Source organism: Gymnoscopelus microlampas (genome assembly GCF_963454915.1).
Source record: "Gymnoscopelus microlampas genome assembly, chromosome: 5".
NCBI classification, from domain to species: Eukaryota; Metazoa; Chordata; class Actinopteri; order Myctophiformes; family Myctophidae; genus Gymnoscopelus; species Gymnoscopelus microlampas.
Window position 1 is genome coordinate 50,385,853 of NC_139942.1, and position 22,279 is coordinate 50,408,131.

The 22,279-nt window shown below is 42.0% G+C and overlaps 1 protein-coding gene across 1 annotated transcript in view; it reads right to left on the minus strand.

Annotated features, from left to right (window-relative positions):
- LOC311045738 (chymotrypsinogen A-like) overlaps positions 1-22,279 on the minus strand; it is an 80,050-nt gene that overhangs the window by 27,851 nt on the left and 29,920 nt on the right. The gene's annotated exons all lie outside the window — the stretch shown is intronic.

The following is a 22,279-nucleotide window of genomic DNA, read 5'->3' on the forward strand; positions in this document are numbered from 1 at the left end:
GAATTTCGTCATTTTAGGGGCAAGGCCACTTGGCCTTTGGTGTTGTAATTTTTTGGAGGGCACAAAGGCCAAATGCCAGGGCAGGAAGGCCATCCAAAAAAAAAAGTGTTTAAGTCCCCGGAAATAATGCATTTAACTTGAAGGTTAAGGATGATTGTATTTTAATATATTATAAGAATTGTATAACTATCTGTGAAATATAACCCATTTATTTTACAAAATAATGTGTTGGCAAATGACCAATATTTAGTTATATAGGTCTCAATATGTCACATTCAGCCCTGGACTTCACTGACTGAAGTAGGGGTCACATTAATCACATTAGATTCACAGAATAATTAGGGGTCTTCAACCTTTTCAGGCCAGGGACCCCCAAACTGATGGGGTGATGGAGCAGGGACCCCCTACCTCGTAGGGTAGGGGGTAGGCTACTATATATATCATATATTTATGTATAAAATTGTGTTTTATATAAATAAACATGAAAAAATTGCCTGCTCCTACGCACAGGTTGACCCAGTAGGTGTGCAAAAGGACCTTTCTCAGGGGCGTCAATTGGGTATGGCAAGGCATGGCAGGTGCCATACCTTGGCTCCAGAAAAAAAATCATGAATAGTAGCCTAATGCAGGTGTAAGACCAGACCATTGTGTTTGCATTGTGTTATAGGTATAATGCATAGTTGCTATGCATTTCAGGGGTTTGGGGGGGGTTGAACCCCTAAAAAAAGGATAGATGTCCCTTATTTTAATCTCTGGGAGTTGGCAACCCTAACCTTGCCATACCTTAGCTTTTGCTGAACTGACACCACTGATCTTTCTCTACAAAATATGTATAAACATACCATGTTATTGTGCATTCATTACTAAGCTATTAAAATATGTCATGTTATGTTTAAAGACAAATTTACATTTTTGGAAAAAAAAAGTTTTTAAAAACATTTCTTTAATCAAACAACAATTTCGCAGACCCCCTGCAGTACCTTCGCGGACCCCCTAGGGGTCGCAGACCCCCTGCAGTACCTTCGCGGACCCCCTAGGGGTCGCGGACCCCCTGTTGAAGACCTCTGAGAGATTTTATGTATTTTCCCCACAAGTTATTTTCATTCAAATGAAATGTGATTGAACTTGCACTAATAATGACTTAGTTGATTTTCTCTCTCTTTAAAATATAGTATTTCTTAATTATTAATAATTACAGCTTGTAGATTGGCTATTTTCATGATTTTAAATTGTTTTTAAATAATAATAAAAAAGGAACATACAAGATTTCCACCTGAAAGCCATAATATATAGCCAATATATGGTTCTGTATCAGTATATTAGTCAGTTTTTGCAGATTTCATTCTAATTGGCTACTATGCCTGCATATGAATTTCATGGCCCTGGGTAGGTCACCCTGGCTTGGCGGAGATATGCCCTGTTGCGCGCAAGCTCCGCACACTGCAGCAGCAGGTGAAAGCAATCACTTAAACGAGGGCTGTGTTGCGCACCAAAAAACTGACTAAAACTGTCACATTCTGCTGAAATAAACTTCCCAATTAGAACATTGTTGACAAACGAACAGATATCATGGATGTGGTTTGCAAAAGGATTTATTTCTTGTCCATCAGAGCGGTGAGGTCACTCTTTTGTATGATATTGATAGCCTACACTTTTAATTTGTTTGCAGTTATTCTGTTGCTTGCTTTATATTAAGACTCATAATTTGGGGATTTTGCTGTATTTTATTAGATGTATTCATCTATATTTTTCCGTTGAAAAAAACATCGGGGCACATCGGTCTGTAGGACTACAGAATCCTCTCTATCTCTCTCTCTCAGGCTAGAAATCAAACCTACCATTGATTAGTTCAGGCTGCGTTAGATTTATCTCCTGTTTGGCCCGGTAATGCTTTTGTGTCTATTACACTGTGTTGCGGGATTCCGAAGGTTCATAGGAGGCTTAAAATCAAACCTACCTACCATTGTGCATGTTGTAGCTGCGCAGCTCAACCAAAGGGACTGGTGACTAAAAAAAACGTATTGACAAGAAAATCGCGCAGAGGAAAAACTGTGAAATCAGTTGCTGGGCGCAGCTGGGGCACCACGGCCACTGTGGCCGTGAAGGCATGTCATTATTCGAGGGGCACACGGCCAATGAGAGGGGCAACGACGGCCATGGCCGCCGTGGCCGCCGTGAAATTCCTGCCCTGGCGACAATGATGAAAAAATCAAAACGTTCAAAATTAACATCACAAAGATATTGTTCTGCTTTGAATGCAGGTGTACCAATACCAGGGAGATCCCACAATGTGACATTTGGGTATTTAGGGTGGGGATAGTCTTTCACCTCTAGGGTGGTCTCCACAACGCCAGTTGGGGCAGAGCCGGCCTCTTCATGCCCCAAACCTCGGAAGACATTGATGAATGTTGACTTTCCAGAGCCTGACTCCCCTGTGACAGCGATGTTCAACTGTACATTGTCTAGCTCTTTAAAGTAATCCTGAATCTTGCCCACTGCTGAGGTCAAGTCCTGATTCTCCAGGGCTTATTTAATGTCTTTTACTTCATCCGATTCAAATTTGTCTAAGTCTAAGTTATCCATAATAATAATAGTAAAAAAAATAAAATTAAAAAAAATGATAGTAATTATAAAAAAGAAGATGATGGAAGGCAAATAATTCCCTTTTGCCCTTGTGGAGATGCAGAAGTAACCAGACTGGAGACAGAAGATTGGTTCAACGTTATGCTGGCTGTTAAGAATAACAATGTGCTATTAGACAGCTCTGAAGCTTGCTCTAGGTTTTGGAGTTGCACCAGTCTCACTTCTCCTTACATACTCGAGGGGCAGTCCTTCATGGTTCCACCCCCTACAGCCTTAAGCATCTGTTTCTAGGGGTTGCCACAGACAAAACAGTGGAAAAAGCAGATAGTGATCACGTCTGTCCGGTTCAATTTGATCACTATGTGATACATGATATTTACGGGGCCAGGCTTCCAGCATGGACCCGTTTTGTTATTGGCATTATTCCATTTCTTCTTCTTCTTCTTCTTCTTCTTCTTCTTCTTCTGCCGTTTTTGCCAGTTCTGGCTGAACCGTGCATACGCTTTTTATGAAACTCGGCCATACGATAGATGGTCATGAAAAACGATCAAAAAATAAATCTCACAATCTTTCGTCAAAAGGTGGCGCTATAGCACTGAGTTGAAAATGCCAACTTTGAACAGGTACAACTCATGCCCTGTTTGACCTACAGCCATGAAACTTCAATACACATATGCGTCTACTCATGATGAACAACTTTCACACTCTGACTTTTGACCTCTGACCTTTAGATCTCCCACCATTTTGAATGATATGAAAAACAGTTAAAATCTCCTCCTGGGATTTTTGAGTAATCTGCACGGAACTTTTTACACATGAACTTTGGACCTATGCCGACAAACGTATGCAAAATATTTTCCATAAGTGAAAAAATGAAGCTTTAATGAGCCAATGAATATTGCAGTTTTATGACAATTATTCATCTGCCCATAACACATACATGCAGACTTACCATTCTTTGAAACTTTGCAGAAATGTAAAGGGCCATTCCAAATATCACTGAAACCAATCTTACTCCAATTGGTCAAACAGGGGCGCAATTTTTTGAAAATGCAAACTTTAAACAGGCAAAAGTCATGCCTCGTTTGGCCAACAGCCATTAGACCTGCTTACACATGTGCCTTGACTAATGAGGAACACATCTATCACGCTGACCAGTAAGCACCGCCCTTAGATTGTCCGCAATCTTGAGCAGTTTTAAAAACACTTAAACCCAGGATTTTTCAGCTATTTGCGTGAAACTGTATGATCAGTGTGATCTCTTTTTTCAGAGGTTTGTCTGTTGGTCCAATAGCGTCCCGCTTAAGTGTATGTCTCACAACCTCAAGGTCACAGGTTCAAGCCTCACTTGGTGCAGACTTCATCTAAGTTGCATTTCAGACAACATGACTATCAATGAATACATCTGCAATTGTTAAAGATAACATGAAATACTTAATTGAGTGTTTTTTACATACTTCATTGTGAAAATAGCTGATCTACAATCTCACAACTTTTCAGATAGCAATGAGAGTATGTTTTTTCAATGTATAACATACTTCATTGTGAAAATAGCCGATGTACAATCTGACAACTTTTAATGGTTTGTGAGCTTGTAGATCGGCTACTTTCACTAGTTTTGGTTCTGAGGAGATGTACAATTTCTTCATTGGTAAATGGTTTGTGAACGACTGATCTTTGTGTTGGTGAAACAGGGGCTTGGGTCATGACAGAAGGCAAGAGTTTGTGATCCTCAACAGACAATATGAGCCTGGACAAAGCTATAGCACTATAGGTAGTGTTGCAGCTACCTAAGAGTGCCTCACGATCGCAAGGTTGCCGGTTCAAGCCTCACTTGATGCAGACTCATTTAAGTTGAATTGCAAAAAACATGACTCAATCTATTCCGTTTCCATGTCTCTCTCTCTCTCTCTTCAATCTATTCCGTTTCTATCTTCAATCTATTCCGTTTCCATGTCTCTCTCTCTGTCTCTTCAATCTATTCCGTTTCTATCTTCAATCTATTCCGTTTCCATGTCTCTCTCTCTGTCTCTTCAATCTATTCTGTTTCTATCTTCAATCTATTCCGTTTCCATGTCTCTCTCTCTGTCTCTTCAATCTATTCCGTTTCTATCTTCAATCTATTCCGTTTCCATGTCTCTCTCTCTGTCTCTTCAATCTATTCCGTTTCTATCTTCAATCTATTCCGTTTCCATGTCTCTCTCTCTGTCTCTTCAATCTATTCCGTTTCTATCTATCTATCTATCTCTCTCTCTCTCTCTCTCTCTCTCTCTCTCTCTCTCTCTCTCTCTCTCTCTCTCTCTCTCTCTCTCTCTCTCTCTCTCTCTCTCTCTCTCTCTCTCTCTCTCTCTCTCTCTCTCTCTCTCAGGGTCGGCCATAGCTGAGTGGTTAGTGAGCCCAGGTACGATTCCAGGCCAGGTCAGCAAATGTGTCGATGAATGAAATTTGTCCCTGAGCAAGACTCTTAACCCCTAATTGCTCGCAGGCCCTCATTGGAAACAAGACCGCAAGGACTTTCATGAACTGACCTGTTAAAGGAATTATCATTTCTCTTTCTCTCTCCTGGCCCCGTATTATCGCTGCTTGCAGCTATATTGATAACTGTTTTTCGCTCCCTCTCAATTGAAGGCTAATCTTAGTTCTGGCTTAACCGTGCTGTCGCTTTTTACGAAACTCGGCCATATGGTAGTGTGTCATGGAAAATTAATAAAAAGAAATTAATCTCACAGTCATTCGTCAAAGGGTGGCGCTATAGCACTCAATTGAAAGTGCCAACTTTGAACAGGTACAACTCATTTCCTGTTTTACCTACGGCCATGAAACCTCGATACACACATGCGTCTCCTTATGCCGAACAACTTTCGTGGTCTGACTTTTGACCTCTGACCTTTAGATCTCCCACCATTTTGAATAATATGAAAAAAAAGCTAAAATCTATCTCCTCCTGGGATTTTAGAGCAATCTGCACAAAACTGTTTACACATAAACTTTGGACCCATGCCGACAAAACGGTGGTAGCGGATTTTTTTCTAAGTGAAAAAATTAAGCTTTAATGAGCCAATGAATATTGCGGTTTTATGACAATTATTCATCTGCCCCTAACACATACATGCAGACTCACATTTCTTTGAAACTTTGCGGTAATATAGAGGGTCATTCCAAATATCACTGAAACCAATCTTACTCCAATTTGTCAAAGAGGGGCGCTATAGCAATTCTTGGAAAATGCAAGCTTTAAACAGGCAAAAGTCATGCCTCGTTTAGCCGAAAGTCGTGAAACTTGCTTACACTTGTGCCTTGACTCATGAGGAACACATATATCACTTTGACCAGTAAGCCTCGCCCTTAGATTGTCCACAATTTGGAGCAGTTTGAAAAACACTTTTAAACCCTGGATTTTTCATCTATTTGCGTGAAACGGTATCATCAGTCTGACCTCCTTATTCACTGACTTTGGTCTGTTGGCCCAATAGCTTCTCGCTTAAGCTTGTGCCTCTCAACCTCAAAGTTGCCAGTTCAAGCCTCACTTGATGCAGACTTCATTTAAGTTGCATTGCACACAACATGGTGGTGTCAATTAATGCATCTGTAATTGTTAAAGATAACCTGAAATTCTTATTTGAGAGTATTTTATTTCAATGTATGACATACTTCATTCTGAGAATAGCCGATCTACAATCTCACAACTTTTCAGATGGCAACGTGTTTCTGAGCTTGTAGATCTGCTGCTTTCACTGGTTTCGGTTCCGAGGAGACAAAAAATGTCTTTATTAGTTATTGGTAAATGGTTTGTGAACCAGTGATCTAGAGTAGTTCAGGACACCCTCTAATGTGTGACTTGTCCTTCATGACTTATTTCATAACATTCAAGGTTCAGGTACATGTCCATATACAGCACATTAAATATAGTATAGTAAACTAGAAAAAGTGCTCCTCGGAGCACAGGTCTCCGCCAGGTCAGGTAGGTTATTGTGGGCCAGCAATGTTGGGAATGTTCATGATGGAATATGAAAAATGGGACGGAACCATCTTGATCACTTGACTATAGTGATAATGTGTACCGATTTGCATGATGTTTGGATAACATTTGTAGGAGTATTATAAAAAAGAAAAGTGTTGCAAAAATCGGCCTACTGGTGGTGCTATAATTGGGCAAAGTCAAAAAGGGTGGCATTTTTTCCTCAACGTAGTGCCAATGCACATGCAAAGTTTCACCGCAATCGGACGCTGTATTCATGATTTTTGACATTTGGTTCAAAACGGACATCACTTTAGATGTCAATCTTAGCCAATCAGGATGGAATATGAAAAATCAAACAAATTCATGGTAATCACATGACTATATCATGTGTATCGATTTAAGTGAAATTTGGATACAATTTCAAGGCTTAATATTAAAAAAAATGTTTTACATAAGTTGGCCTCCTGGCGGCGCTATAAAAGGCTTAATATGTGAAGAATGCAGGGCAAAGGTTTTTCCTTGGTCTCTAGGGAGTGCGCTTACAAAGTTTTACACACATCGATGCAGTTATAGATAAAAACACGAATCGGCCAGTTATAGCGCCATGTAGCAACTCATAATGTAATAACAGCTCATAATGTAATAAAGGTTCATAATGTAATAAACTTAATGTAATAAAAGCTCATAATGTAATAATCAGCTCATAATGTAATAAAATCATGAGCGCATAACGTAATAACATATTTTTGCATAATGTAATAATGTGTTACATTAAGAACCTTGCGTTGTCGCTCATAATGTGCTCATAATGTGCTCATAATGTGTAACAGTTCATAATGTAATAACGGCTCAAATTGTTCAGAAAAGTGTCATTATCATGTCAGATAAGTATCCTTGTCAGTATCATGTTAGTATAATTGTTAGTATTAGCTCTTGCTCATTTGATTCTTCTCCTCTATTTGTCTCATCTGTTTAAGAAAGTAGGTAGCTAATATATTGCACTTTTACCTTAGCGCTAGGTATACTCTTACTTGCTTGTTTTAGAAGAGAATGCCCTTAAAACTTCTGGTGATTAGTAGATTTCTTGCCTACCTATGTTGAATGCACTTATTGTAAGTCGCTTTGGATAAGAGCGTCTGCTAAATTACTGTAATGTAATGTAATGTAGTATCATGGTCAGTATAATGTCAGTATAATGTCAGTATCATGTCAGTATAATGTCAGTATCATGTCAGTATCATGATCAGCATCATGTCAGTATCATGTCAGTATAATGTCAGTATCATGGTCAGTATCATGTCAGTATCATGGTCAGTATCATGGTCAGTATCATGGTCAGTATCATGGTCAGTATCATGTCAGTATAATGTCAGTATCATGGTCAGCATCATGTCAGTATCATGTCAGTATAACAAAAACATTTTTTGCCGCGATCGTCCGTTCTGTTGTTTTCGGCAGTTGAATATGGCTTGTTTTCACCAAAAAAAGAAGAAATCCGAGCTAGAAGTGTTTTTCTACATCTCATAACATGGGAGTCAACAGAGATTTTTTTGGGGGATGACATCATTTCTGCTTCTATCATTCTTCTCGCAGTCAAGGGATCATTCATAGGTTGCCGCTGAAAACATGAAAAAAAAAATATGGAAAAAGTAATTGAAAAAACACAGTCTCCTCACATATTAGAAGGACAATGTCAGTCACCAGAACCAAGGACGGGTGTTTCCGATGAATCTAACATGGTTAAAATGGAGTTTGAAGTTACAATGGGTTTGTATAGGAAGGGGGCGTGTCTGATAAAATGAATATCTAAATACTGAATCAAGCAACTTAAAAGGTGTCCAGGGGGCTCACAGCACCTGAGTAGATGATAAAATGACCCAAAAATATTTTGAAAGTGAAATATCCCTTTAACTGCACTTGACGTGCACTAGTGGTTGTACAACGTTATATCATGTGGGTCTGTCTTTATTTCTTACATATAATTTTACTATAATTTAACTGGGGACCCCCAAAATAATCATATTTGAACTGGGGACCCCCCCACCCTGACAAGCACTTGGACTTAGGAGTTGAGGCATTGCATTTAGAATTAAAAAGTTTGACTCGGTTACACAGATAAATATTGTGAAAATAGCCAATCTACAGTGAGCTTGTAGGTCTGCTATTTTCACAATGTTTGCCTCTTTCTTATATTATTTAACAATTTGGCAAATGTTTCACCAGTTATATAGTTTGTTTATTACCTTTGATGCAGTAATGGCCTTTCTTTCTTTCTTTAGGTATTAAAAAGGTCTTAAACACTTGACTGTCATCTGGGGACCCCCCAAAAATCATGTGGGGATACCCCTGGGGGTCCCGAGCCACAGGTTGAGAACCACTGGTCTAGTCTAGTGCACCTGACGTCAGTAGCCTTCTGTTGCTGTGCAACAGCAGCAGACAACCAGACAGACACCCGACAAGCCGTTTTTCAATGGCGTGGTTTCCTACAGGAAATGTTTTCCACTGGCGTGGTTTCCTACAGGAAATGTTTTCTACTGGCGTGGTTTCCAACACGAAATGTTTTCCGTGAAACTTTGCACGCACACTTTCAACAACAACACAAAACTGCCTTTGTTTCGGTCAGGCATGCAATGCTCATTTGGTATGTTCTTGCACTCTATTTCAATGACGTGACGCGCACGTCGCTTAACACCTACACTGCAAGTCACACAATGGACAATTGATATGCATATAGGCTTATTCCTATGTTAATTCGCTAGGTGTGAGTCGGGAACCTTTGAAAACGTTGTTGAGGTGCGAATTTAAAGTAGTTTTAAATCTATGCGTGTGCCTGCGCGTGCTCCTCGTCAAATAGGGTCCGGCACGGCGTGCAAGGCCGTCCAGTGAGCATTGCACCCCTGGTTTCAGCGAATAGTGAAATAGTTTTGTTTATTACGGGGCCAGGCTTCCAGCATGGACCCGTTTTGTTATTGGCATTTCTTCTTCTTCTGACACTTTTCGCAGTTGTGGCTGAACCGTGCATACGCTTTTTACGAAACTCAGCCATATGATAGATGGTCATGAAAAACTATCAAGAAATAAATCTCACAATCTTTCGTCAAAAGATGGCGCTATAGCACTCAATTGAAAATGCCAACTTTGAACAGGTACAACTCATGCCCTGTTTGACCTACAGCCATAAAACTTCGATACACACATGCATCTCCTCATGATGAACAACTTTCACCCTCTGACTTTTGACCTCTGACCTTTAGATCTCCCACCATTTTGAATGATATGAAAAACAGTTAAAACCTATCTCCTCCTGGGATTTTTTAGTAATCTGCACAAAACTTTTTACACATGAACTTTGGACCTATGCCGACTCAACGATGCAGCAGATTTTCCATAAGTGACAAAATTAAGCTTTAATGAGCCAATGAATATTGCAGTTTTATGAAAATTATTCATCTGCCCCTAACACATACATGCAGATTCACATTTCTTTGAAACTTTGCGGTAATGTTGAGGGTCATTCCAAATATCACTGAAACCAATCTTACTCCAATTGGTTAAAGGGGGGCGCTATAGCGATTTTTTGAAAATGCAAACTTTAAACAGTCAAAAGTCATGCCTCGTTTGGCCGACCGCCATTAAACCTGCTTACACATGTGCCTTGACTCATGAGGAACACATCTATCACGTTGACCAGTAAGCGCCACCCTTAGATTGTGCGCAATTTTGAGCAGTTTGAAAAACACTTAAACCCAGGATTTTTCAGCTATTTGCGTGAAACTGTATCATCTGTTTGATCTCATTGGCTCCTCGCTTAAACGTGTGCCTCACAACCTGAAGATCGCCAGTTCAAGTCTCACTTGATGCAGACTTCTTCAAGTTGCATTGCACACAACATGATTGTGTCAATTAATACATGTGCAATTGTTAAAGATAACCTTAAATGCTTATTTGAGAGAGTATTTTTTTTCAATGTATGACATACTTCATTGTGAAAATAGCCGATCTACAATCAAACAACAGCTTGTAGATCGGCAACTTTCACTAGTTCGTTCTGAGGAGACAAAAAAAAATCTTTATTGCTAAATGGTTTGTGAACCAGTTATCTAGAGTAGTTTAGGACACAGAGGCTTGGTTCATAATGGACGAAAATAATTATAGATGTCAACAGACACTGTCAGGGAGGCCATATATCTAGCTCATTGAGAAGAGAGGCAGCTTGTGAGTCCGTGGGTTGCTGGTACGGTCCCTGTCCCTGACAATGTATTGAGGTGATCCTGATTTGGCATTCTTGGGTTTACACATAGTGTTTCTTGAGGATAGGCTTAGGCGTTGTTTTACTGAGGTTAGGGTTAGTGAGGGTTTAAAGTGCTCATTTGTTAATTGCATGGTCTTCTTTCTCTCAAGTTCAGTCGTCTGTGTTTCTATGGCTTAGTGTCCATATTACTTATCATTGCTTCTTTCTAGGGAAGCAGTGATCTAGAGTAGTTAGCAAAATAGAGGCCTGGTCCGTCAGGGACGTAAAGACTCTCTCTCTCTCTCTCTCTCTCTCTCTCTCTCTCTCTCTCTCTCTCTCTCCAGTTTCCATGTTTGTCTGTCTGTCTGTCTGTCTCTCTCCCCTCTCTCTCTAGTTTCCATGTCTGTCTGTCTGTCTGTCTGTCTCTCTCCCCTCTCTCTCTAGTTTCCATGTCTGTCTGCCTGTCCGTCTGCCTGTCTGCCCCTCTCTCTCTCTCTCTCTCTCTCTCTCTCTCTCTCTCTCTCTCTCTCTCTGGCCCCGTATTATCGCTCAATCTATTCTGTTTCCATGGCTCTCTCTCTCTTCAATCTATTCCGTTTCTATCTTCAATCTATTCCGTTTCCATGTCTCTCTCTCTGTCTCTTCAATCTATTCCATTTCTATCTTCAAACTATTCCGTTTCCATGTCTCTGTCTCTTCAATCTATTTCCTATCTCTCTCTCTCTCTCTCTCTCTCTCTCTCTCTCTCTCTCTCTCTCTCTCTCTCTCTCTCTCTCTCTCTCTCTCTCTCTCTCTCTCTCTCTCTCTCTCTCTCTCTCTCTCTCTCTCTCTCTCTCTCTCTCTCTCTCTCTCTCTCTCTCTCTCTCTCTCTCTCTCTCTCTCTCTCTCTCTCTCTCTCTCTCTCTCTGGCCCCGTATTATCGCTCAATCTATTCCGTTTCCATGGCTCTCTCTCTCTTCAATCTATTCCGTTTCTATCTTCAATCTATTCCGTTTCCATGTCTCTCTCTCTGTCTCTTCAATCTATTCCGTTTCTATCTTCAATCTATTCCGTTTCCATGTCTCTCTCTCTGTCTCTTCAATCTATTCCGTTTCTATCTTCAATCTATTCCGTTTCCATGTCTCTTCAATCTATTCTCTATCTATCTATCTATCTATCTATCTATCTCTCTCTCTCTCTCTCGCTCTCGCTCTCGCTCTCTCTCTCTCTCTCTCTCTCTGAGGGTCGGCCATAGCTGAGTGGTTAGGGAGTCAGAGGCTCTGGTTGACCCAGGTACGATTCCAGGCCAGGTTAGCAAATGTGTCGATGAAATGACATTTTTCCCTGAGCAAGACTCTTAACCCCTAATTGCTCACAGGCCCTCATTGGAAACAAGACCGCAAGGACTTTCATGAACTGACCTGTTAAAGGAATTATCATTTCTCTTTCTCTCTCCTGGCCCCGTATTATCGCTGCTTGCAGCTATATTTTATTATTACATTATTGTCTCATTGTCGAGAGTATGTTTTGCCCCCTGTCCGTCCGTCCGTGTGTGTGTCCGTCCGTCCGTCCGTGTGTCCGTCATTCTGTCTGTGTACAGCTAATCTCCGGCACCGTTGGCTTGTTCGCAGTGAAACTGTGCACACACACTCCCTGGACGCCACAGCAGAACATCTGCCCCAAATCTTTCACATGGGCCTTTTATAGCGCTACCAGGAGGCCTATTTGCAAAACATATTTTTTGACAGTACTCCTACAGATTTTGTCCAAAAATCCCACAAATCGGTACAGAGTATCTCTATAGTCATCAAACAAAACGGGTCATTCAGATTTTTCATATTCCATCCTGATTGGCTAAAAATGGCTGTTACCAAGTGGGATGGTGTATAGGCATTTTAGTCAGTGAAAAACCCTTTACATGTCATAGATCGACCAGGAGGCAGGCTTGCAGGTAAAATAATATCATTTATTCCAGGCCTGGACAACAATAAGTGAAATAACAAAAGAAATAAACAACTCAAAATTCAACAGAACATAACTAACAGAGAGGTAAGGTGTCAGCCTCTCCCCTTGGCAGCCCACACTCAACTGATCAGCTCTCCTTCAGCTCTCCTTTATATAGTCTAACAGACCCCACCCCTGGCTACAATCAACCAACCCGTGCATTCAAAAATCCACCCAGGCTGCTCCCCATGTAGCATTAATCAGCTCCTCAGGCTTCAAGGCAGCTTCCCCTTTACAGCATCTGATAAACAGATAAACACAGGTATATTAGATTCCATGTCACAGCAGAATGTGCACCTTCTGTGTGACTGAGAATCTACAAGTTATACAATACAGCATAATATACAATGACTGTGTAACATTAGTACATTAATCAAGCTACTCTGTCACATTTCTTACCCCCTCTCCTTCTGGGTTGTGCATACCTGGTACACGTGACAGATAGTCAGCAATGATGTTTCTACTACCTGGACAGTACTCAATAATAAAGCGGTATGGCTGAAGAGCCAGACACCAGCGCAGTATTCTTGAGTTTTGACTCTGCATGGAATGCATCCACTTCAGGGCTCGATGGTCGGTTTGAAGCATGAACTCTCGTCCGAGCAGATAATATCTGAGGGAATCCACTGCCCACTTTATGGCGAGACCCTCCTTCTCGATAGTAGAGTACTTTCTTTCTCTGTCGAAGAGCTTCCTGCTCAGAAACAGAATGGGCCTCTCTTCTCCAGGCTCTCCTTGGGCTAAAACAGCACCTAAGCCAACATCAGAAGCATCCACTTGTACAAGAAACTTATTATTGAAATCAGGGCTCTTCAGGACAGGATCTTGACATAACAATTCCTTTAACTTTCTAAAGGCTTCCTCACATTCTTCAGTCCACTGAAGATGGGAGGAAGTAGTCTTCTTAGTGAGATTAGTTATTGGTGTAGCCAGTGTGGCAAAATGAGGCACGAATCTTCTATACCAGCCAATTAAGCCAAGGAATGACCTTACTTGCCTCTTGGTTTGCGGTCTTGGTATTCCTCGGATGGTCTCCAACTTCTCCACCAGCGGCTTGATGTGACCATGCCCGATGCGGTACCCCAGGTATTTTACCTCCTCCTGTGCCCACGAGCATTTCTTTTGGTTGATGGTTAACCCTGCTGTCTGAAGCTTCTGGAGGACCTGCTGAAGATGATGGAGATGCTCTTGCCATGACTCACTGTAGATTATTACATCATCAAGATATGCTGCTGCATATTGTCCACAATCAGCTAAAACAATGTCCATGAGTCTCTGAAATGTAGCAGGTGCCCCATGAAGACCAAAAGGCATCACAGTATACTGATACAAGCCAGTAGGTGCACGAAAAGCTGTATATGGTCGACAAGCAGTAGTAAGTGGGACCTGCCAATATCCCTTACAAAGGTCTAATGTGGTCATGTATTTAGCTTTGCCTAACCTTTCAAGCAGTTCGTCGATTCTGGGCATTGGATAAGAGTCAAAACAGGAAACAGTGTTCAACTTACGAAAGTCTGTGCAAAATCGAACACTTCCATCTTTCTTTGGAACCAAAAGAACAGGACTTGACCACTCACTTTTTGAAGGCTCTATTATGCCCATTTCCAACATGGTTGCTACCTCCTTCCTCAATGACTCCACCATTCTCTCAGGAACACGGTAGGGCCTCTGCCGGATTGGTGTAGGAACCTTCAGAACAATGTCATGACTGATAACCTCTGTGTGTCCTGGTCTCTCCTGGAAGAGCGGAAGGAACGACTTCTGCACCTGAGTCAGCTGTTGTTGTTGCTCCTCACTCAGATGTTCAGGAGCCTCAATGGCACCCCCTTGAGGTCGAACTGGTTCCATGTCAGACTCATCATCATCTCCATCCTCTGCTACCCGCACCATCATCACTGGTTTTGCTGCTGGGATAACCTCTCTCTCCTTGAACACTCTTAGCAAGTTAACATGCAAAATCTGCCTCGGGCGTTTCCTTTCTGGGCACAGGATTTCATAAGTTACTGGTCCCACTTTTCTAGACACAATATAAGGGCCTTGCCATTTAGCAAGTAACTTAGATGTACCGGAAGGAAGCAGTAACAATACCTTCTGCCCAGGTTTCAATTCTCTCTCTCTAGCATGTTTGTCATACCACACCTTTTGCTTGGTTTGGGCCTCTCTCAGGTGTTCTTGGGCCAGGTGTCTCATCTTTTCCAGCTTGTCTCGCATTTGGAGGATGTAGGAGGCAACACTGCACTGGGCTGGCTCTCCAGCCACCCAACTTTCCTTGAGTACGTCCAGGGGCCCCCTAACCTGTCTGCCATAAACCAACTCAAAAGGGGAAAAACCAGTCGAAGCCTGTGGAACCTCTCTGTATGCAAAAAGGAGGAAAGGAATCCATTTATCCCAATCCCTACCTGTCTCATCCACAAACTTTTTTAGCATGCTTTTCAGTGTACCATTAAAACGTTCAACCAACCCATCAGTTTCGGGATGATAAGGTGTAGTTCTAATGCCTGTGATGCCTAGCTGCTTGTACAACATTTTCATCAAAGTTGACATGAAATTAGCACCCTGGTCAGTTAAAATTTCCGCAGGAACACCAACTCGGGAAATCAGATCTATCAGACATCGGACCACATGTTTGACTTGGGTAGAGCGTAATGGATATACTTCTGGGTATCTAGTCGCATAATCACAGATTACAAGAGCGAATCGATGCCCAGAACTACTTTTAACCAATGGTCCAATTATGTCCATACCAATACGCTCAAATGGTGTGCCAATGATTGGTAACGGTTGTAACAGTCCCCGATCTGATTTGCGAATTGGTGCTACTTTTTGACACTCTGTACATGTCCTACAGTACTCCTGAACATCCTGATAGAGTCTAGGCCAATAGAATCTCCGACTGATTCTGTCATAGCTTTTCTGTTGGCCTAGATGTCCTGCCCACGGAATGTGGTGTCCCAAATTTAGAATTAGCTGGTGAAATGATTTAGGAACAACCAATCTAGGTACCTCACTGTCTGCATTGTACAAAAGGTTAGCTTTGAGGATGTATTTATCACCAATGAGATTAGCTCCATTAACAGGTTCACCATCTACCTCACATACCTTAGTAAACAAAGGTTGCAGCAAAGGATCTGATCTCTGCAGCTCCTTAAAGTTGTCAGGGACTTGCCACTGTGGATCAAGCAGAGTGGTCTCAGGATCTGGAGCAACCGAGACTGGATCCTGCACCCTTGCTTTCCCCACATGCTTGTCATGGCGGCGCTGCCGCTTATCCTTCCTAACCTTTGTGCCACCTTCAAAAAAACCTGGGTGGATGTCAGGAAGGGGTTGCAAACCTTTGGACTGAGACCTAGTAACCATAGCACATAACTTGGGTACAGACTGAACAAGGTTAGTTAGAACTGGTAGATCATCCCCCAAAATGACATCATATGACAGTTGATCAACCACCCCCACCCTCATCATGTAGGCTTGACCATCAATCACAATATTCACAACAGCAGTAGGATACATTTGTTCTTTCCCATGAACACACCCCAAACCTACTAGTTCCCCAAAGTTCAAAGACTCATTATCTACAAACTTGGCTTTCACCAGTGTCTGGGAACTACCTGTATCTAACAGTGCTTCAGCATCCTGCCCGTTAACAAGAACTGAGGTTAAATATCGGGATTTGGCCCTTGAAATCTGCATAGTGTGCTGAAACTCTGGTCTAGGAACATAGCACATATTAGCCTCTTTAGGTTTTTTAAGTGGACACAAAGCTGCCTTGTGCCCTGGTTGATGACAATAGAAACAGATAAGAGCCCCAGTGCCATAGTTAGACCTTGTCCCACCCCCTGTATCCCGCTTGGGTAGAACCTCATCACCTTTGGACCCCTCTGATTTAACCTGCCCCACAGTCACCTTGTTGGGTCGAAATGGCTCTCGAGGTGGCTCCCGATGTGCAGCCATATACCTCTCAGCCAGTTTTGCCGCTTCCTCCCCCGTCTGTGGTTGATGCTCTTTCACCCACATTCGGACATCTGGGCGGAGAACACGCAGGTACTGTTCCAGGATCAAAGTCTCGGCCACCTGCTCCTTCGTCTTGGTCTCTGGTCGCATCCACCTTCGGTAGAGTCCCTTCAACCTATTGTAGGTCTCCCTGGTCGACTCTCCTGTTGGTAGAGTATTGGATCTGAATCGTTGGCGGTAGGTCTCTTCTGTCACATCGTACTTGGCAAGTACAGCAGCTTTGATGTCGGAATAGAGGTGGGACCGCTGCTCGTCCATGCTGGCATAGGCCTCCAAAGCTTTGCCCGTGAGGAGGGTGACGACACGAGCAGCCCACTCGTCATGATTCCACCCCCAGGTCCTGGCGATGCGCTCGAAGCGGATGAAGAAGCTTTCGACGTCTTCCCCCTCACTGAAGTTTGGAATCTTAGCTCGGTCGTACCGGTGGATGGGCTGCTGCTCCGGCTGGGCAGGCTGCGGCGTTGTCCTATGGCTGGGCTGCGGACGTTGCTGAGCTGGAGTGGGCAGGGCAAACAGACTCTGGTGACTGGCTGGTTCTTCAGTCACCCAGTCCTGTTTGGATTTTTTAGACACAACATATTTCAGATCTTCAAGCCCATCAAACAGCATTTTCTCATGTTTTTGTTGCTTATACATGAATTCTCTCATTTCATTCATAAATTGTTGCCCAAAAGGAAGGGTCTCCGATGAAGAGTAAGGAGAAGTACTTAACTCAGCTGTGTTGTGAATTTCCACTGGTGCCACTTTCGGCCTTACGGAAGGCTGTTCAACCTCTGGCTCTCGATTCAACTGCTGGTCCGCCCCTGCTTGGACTTCACCAGTCAGCACTGATGCCATGGCTCCTCCTTCCCCCGACTCAACGACTGGCTCCTCCTCACTCTCCTCCTCTAGTCCCTCACCATTTTTGGTGAACGGCTCTGGGTTTTGCCGGGTAGGTCTGCCCGGTCGGCCACGCCCTTTTAGAGACATTTTAGGTGCTTTTCCACTGCCTGTTATTGCTCCTTGGAAGCTTTACAATCCCACCACTGCCACCATTTGTTACCAAGTGGGATGGTGTATAGGCATTTTAGTCAGTGAAAAACCCTTTACATGTCATAGATCGACCAGGAGGCAGGCTTGCAGGTAAAATAATATCATTTATTCCAGGCCTGGACAACAATAAGTGAAATAACAAAAGAAATAAACAACTCAAAACTCAACAGAACATAACTAACAGAGAGTTAAGGTGTCAGCCTCTCCCCTTGGCAGCCCACACTCAACTGATCAGCTCTCCTTCAGCTCTCCTTTATATAGTCTAACAGACCCCACCCCTGGCTACAATCAACCAACCCGTGCATTCAAAAATCCACCCAGGCTGCTCCCCATGTAGCATTAATCAGCTCCTCAGGCTTCAAGGCAGCTTCCCCTTTACAGCATCTGATAAACAGATAAACACAGGTATATTAGATTCCATGTCACAGCAGAATGTGCACCTTCTGTGTGACTGAGAATCTACAAGTTATACAATACAGCATAATATACAATGACTGTGTAACATTAGTACATTAATCAAGCTACTCTGTCACAATGGCTTCCAAAGTTTGCAGGAGTGCTTGAACAAAATGCCTCAAATCATGAACACAGCATGCAATTTCCTTGAAATTTTGCACGCATATTTCTACTATGCCGAGGAAGAAATGCCACTTGAAAATGTTCAAATCAGCCTCATGGTGGCGCCATAACAGGCCGATTCGTGTTTTTACCTATAACTGCACCGATCTGTGTAAAACTTTGTAAGCGCACTCCCTAGAGGTCAAGGAAAAATCTTTGCCCTGCATTTTTCACATCTGCCTTTTATAGCACCATCAGGAGGCCGACTTATGTAAAACATTTTTTAAATATTACTCCTTCCGATTTGATCTAGATTTCATGCAAATCGGTACACATGATCTCTATAGTCATGTGATCAGGATGGATGTGTTTGATATTTCATATTCCATCCTGATTGGCTAAGATTGACATCTAAAGTTTGCAGTTGTAGTTTTGAACAAAATGCCACAAATCATGAACACAGCGTCCGATTGCGGTCAAACTTTGCACGCACATTCACACCACGTTGAGGAGCAAATGCCACCCCACCAGCAGGTCTAATTTAGCAAAACACATTTTTTGAACAAAATGCCTCAAATCATGAATGCACTGTCCGATTGCCGTGAAAGGCATAAGAATAAATGGCACCCTTTTCACATTTGCCTATTATAGCGCCACCAGGAGGCCACAATAACATACCTGACCTGGCAGACACCTGTGCTCCGAGGAGCACTTTTTCTAGTTATAAAATTATTCCTGGTCAGGCTGCCTTCAGGTAACGTTATAGCGCTTGAAAATGAATTCAGCTCTCATGAGAATTCCAGTGTTTTCCTTCAAGTGCAGGGTCGGTGTCAGGACAAATTTGGGGGTATTTTTTTCATTCCAGAGAAGTCAATCGATGTTTGGAAATGTGGGGGAACAACACACCAGTACCAATACAGCTCAAAGTGTAGGCAAAGTTTAAATTGTGCTTTTGACTTTGTTGTTGTGTTGTGTGTACTATTTTGACATATAAACTCTTATATTGTACTTTTTGACCTCGTTGTTGTGTCGTGTTTGGGGGTTACTGACCTCTTTTAATTTCCTGAAAAGTTAATCAATTATTTTGGCCATAGTTTGTTTCTGCCTAGGAGCTACTGTGTACTGTATGTGCCAAGGTATGCCTGCACAGTACATGTATATGTGCATGTGGTACCATTTGCACACTCTCAGAGTTGAATGAACACTGGATTGAGGTCCCAGAGATGAAACTCGTATCAAATGGAGGTCAGTGGCCTGGGTGTACTTGAAATTAGAAAGGTTGAGAATCACTGGGTTAAACCATAGCATATAGCTCATTAACAAACACAATAAGATAACTGTGCAAACAGGGCTTGGCTTTATTTGTCACACCCCCATTGTGTAAAGACTTGAAGTCTATTTATTTTATCATTATCTTCATTCTTAACTGTCTACTCTTACCTGTACTTCTCCTTTTACAGTTAACGGCTGTTGCTGTTACAACACCTGGACCCGGATATGTATCCGGGTCCAGCATACAGCGACTAGCCTTGTCTTGTTTGCCCGTGTGTGTGTGTGTGTGTGTGTGTGTGGGTGTGTGGGTGTGATGATTACAACATTGTTTTATCTTGTGTCTACATGTGATATGTGATACGGTAGTTAGCCTGGTAGACCATCCCGGTCGCGGAATTCACATTTCATTTGATTTCAGTAGACCGTTAGTGTTAGAAGAAAAGCGAGAATGTTTTTTCCGCCGAGAAACTCTGCAAGTGCATACTCTTGCTCTTGTTTAATTGCTTTTATTGTCTCCGCCAGGCCGTAAGGCATGGCGAGAGAGTATGTTTTACCCTCTGTCCGTGTGTCCGTGTGTCCGTGTGTCCGTGTGTTACCACCAAATCTCCGGCACCGTTGGCCCGGTCGCTGCGAAACTGTGCACACACACTCCCTGGATGCCAATTCAGAACCTCTGCCTCAAATTTTTCACATGGGCCTGTTATAGCGCCACCAGGAGGCCGATTTGTGCAAAACCCATTTTTTTCACATTATTCCTACAGTTTTTAACCAAACGTCATGCAAATCGGTACACAGTATCTCTATAGTCATGTGATCAACCCTGATCTGTCCGATTTCCCATATTCCATCCTTATTGGTTAAGGTTGCCATCCAAAGTTTGCAGGATTGGTCCGTTTTGAACAAACTGCCTCAAACCATGAACGCAGCGTGCGATTTCCGTGAAATTTCACACGCACATTCCCACTAGGCCGAGGAAGAAATGCCACCCTTTTCACATTGGCCTGTTATAGCGCCACCAGCAGGTCTAATTTAGCAAAACACATTTTTGGAACAAAATGCTTCAAATCATGAATGCAGTGTCCGATTGCCGTGAACGACCTAAGAATAAATGCCACCCTTTTCACATTGGCCTATTATAGCGCCACCAGGAGGCCACAATAACGTATCTGACCTGGCGGAGACCTGTGCTCCGAGGAGCACTTTATCTAGTTGAGTCTATTTTTGCAATAACTTCACCTATGGCTGTTTTTATACTTACATTAACGTAACATGTAGTTACTTCAGAAGCCGTCATGTTTGTTTTGGACACCCACACAGGCATCTGCTGAAATCAAATGAAATGTGAATTCCGCGACCGGGATGGTCTACCAGTCTATGATATATCATACGTCTGACTTAATTTATCAAAGGAGATAAACTTAGATACACTTTTGCAGGAATTTTAAAATGAAAATAGCAACATAATTTAATGAGCATCATTAAGTTAATAAATTAACACACCAGAGAGTTCTATGACATCAAAACCAGAGCACTTCGAAATCGGAGCAGATTCTCATCATGCACAATCATATTTTATTTAGTAGTAGTAGTTATCAATTTGATCTCTGATAGTTTTTATTTCATCATTAAAAAACTCATGAAATCTGATATCATTGCTACTGAGAATCAGTAGTCATGACTGTTTTCTTTTCTCTATTAATGAGGATGAATAATAAGTGACTCTGGCATTGCAGAGGGCCTTCCTATATATTTTAAGGCCATTTTGCCAGGCTATACGAGATTCTTTCTTTTTGGTAAAACAAGTTATACCATGAGCAATCCTCTGTTGTTTTATTATCTTCTTTTTTAAAGGAGCAACTGAGTGTGCCTGTGACGCTACCAATAAGGTGATCAATTTGAGAGGGACTATAAGTATACAAGTATCCTCTATTTTGTGGAATTATTTCCTTAGATGTATTTATAGCACTATTAAATAGACATGTACCAAGGACATTTTTGTCTCTCTCTAAGCTAAAGTACATTCTAAAGTCATAGAGAGAGAGAGAGAGAGATAGAGAGAGAGAGAGACTTTGCATATATTTGAACTGTATTGGTATTTGTGTGTTGTTAACCAATATTTCCAAGCATAGATTGACTTCTCAGGAATGAAAAATTGCCTTTACATCAAAGTCGTTCTGACACCTACCCTGGCCTGTACATGAAGGAAAACATTTGGAATGGTCATGAGAGTTGCATTTATTTTAAAGCACTAATGTTACCTGAAGGCACCGTAAACTACCCAGTAAATAATAAGTAGTGAAGCTTTTGCATTATTGTAATATAATAATAAGATATCGTGTATCACTTAGTGATCAATTTGAACCTGACAGAAGTGATCACTTAAGCTTTTTTCACTGTATTGTTTGTAGCAACCTGTAGAAACAGTCCTGGATGCTTAATGCTGTACGGGGTGGAACCATGAAGGACTGCCCCGCCAGTATGTAAGGAGAAGTGAGACTGGTGCAACTCCAAAAACCTAAAGCGAGCCTCAGAGTTGTTTTTGTCGGTGATTTAGAGGGTCCTTGGTTCCTTAGCTTTTTAGAGTGTATTGGTAGAATGATGCACAACTAAACTTGGAAGTAAGTTATATCAGAAAAGGTTTATTACAA